The sequence below is a fragment of the Amphimedon queenslandica genome, unplaced genomic scaffold (genome assembly GCF_000090795.2).
Source record: "Amphimedon queenslandica unplaced genomic scaffold, v1.1 AMPQUscaffold_12785, whole genome shotgun sequence".
Lineage (NCBI taxonomy): Eukaryota > Metazoa > Porifera > Demospongiae > Haplosclerida > Niphatidae > Amphimedon > Amphimedon queenslandica.
The window spans coordinates 35213-36811 of record NW_003546979.1 but is presented as its reverse complement, the minus strand read 5'-3'; the positions used below and the strand labels follow the sequence as shown (position 1 = coordinate 36811).

General features: G+C 30.3%; 1 long non-coding RNA gene across 1 annotated transcript; it reads left to right on the top strand.

The window, feature by feature from the left end:
- Positions 1-412: 412 nt before the first annotated feature.
- Positions 413-1246, top strand: LOC109586790 (uncharacterized). Its single transcript, XR_002187226.1, has 3 exons — positions 413-652; positions 1015-1108; positions 1222-1246. It is a non-coding gene; the product is annotated as an uncharacterized LOC109586790 (long non-coding RNA).
- Positions 1247-1599: the final 353 nt, after the last annotated feature.

Genomic DNA, 1599 nt, shown 5'->3' with positions numbered 1-1599 from the left:
TTATTATCATTATTATTATTGTTATTGTTATTATTATTATGAGAGTGAGAAGGAATATTATTATTATCATCATTATTATTATTATTATTATTTTTATTATTATTTATTATTATTATTATTATTTTTATAGTTATTATTATTAAGAGAGTGAGAAAAGTCTTCAACATCTTGTGAAACAGTTCAGAGGAATAGGACTGAGTATGAATACAGGGGAAAGAAAGTATTGAACAAAAAATATCTATAACAATAAGTTATTTCTTATCTTTTAAAAATAGATATGTAAGAAGCTCTTCTTGTTCGTATACAGCATCAGAAATGGTACTTACAAGAACTTGAGGAGGCATTTCCTTCAAAATGGAATTAAACCTAGGTAAAAATAATAAGAATAATCGAAAGTAGAGTATTTAAAATTTTTAATGAAGGGTTCATGGGAACACTGGTCGCATTCCTTGTCATGCTCTTTCTGTGCAAGGCATTAAAGATGTGGTAGCATTTTTGGAGAACTATGCTGAAGACTACACCATATTACTACCTGGGAGGATACCTGGAGTGAGGGATTATGGGAAGGCCAAGCTATTGCCGTCCAGTGTGTCCCGACGCAAGGTTTACCGGCAGTATGCTGATGCTGGTAGGGAACATACTCTCTGTGAAAGTAATTTACAGGCAATATTGAAGAAATATTAGTTAGTTGTATACCAACACTTGATCCTTTTATTGACATTTCTGATGGTGGTGCATATGCTGGTTCATATCAATTTATTACTATTTTAACGTTATCATTTTGTTTAGCGTTTCTCCTACACAAAAAGTTAAAGTGTATATGCTGATAAGGACCTTAGTGTATAGATTGCTTCTTCTGTTATTGTTATCATTATTTCTTGATTTATTTGTTCATTAATTTTTTATAAATGTGTTACTGGCACTAGATTAAAGGTGGATCTGTATTTTAAGTGTTAAACTGCTTATGGTATTTGTTCATTGATTATTGTTTTATTAGAATTAATTTGTTTTAAGGTCCTACTTGTGCAAATAGAGTATCGAAGAGTAAAAGTAAAAGCGCATTCTCTATCTCAGGATTTAAATAAAGAAGTTGCCTTTTCTGTTAATGGTATAATGGATGCACATGTTTTAACATAATCAATTTAATTTTTTGAATGCACTTGTACAACTAGAGTTACAACTGGTACAAGTCAAATTATCATCTGTTTCTCTCTCTTTTAGTACAGTGAACATCTCATAATCAAGAAACAGTTGTTCTATGGACATTGCCAAATTCTTTAAAAGATGGTGTTAATGGTTGCTGAGTAAGTAATTTTCACATGCCCATGTCTCTGACTGTACATGAATGTAAAATGTATTTTGTCATTATGTCTCAAATAAACGCTTTATTTTAGATTCATTAAGGCATCAGATTCAATGAAGGACCATTAATAATATAGCATTGATATTGCCTGAGCACAGATGGCAATAAAGTTACCATTGCAATTACTGGCAATCATTACTTTTGTTATTAATAACCAGACATTGCATGATGTATCTACCTTTCATCTACCATGTATTTAAAATTTTTCATATTGTATGTTTACCATTCATATTTAC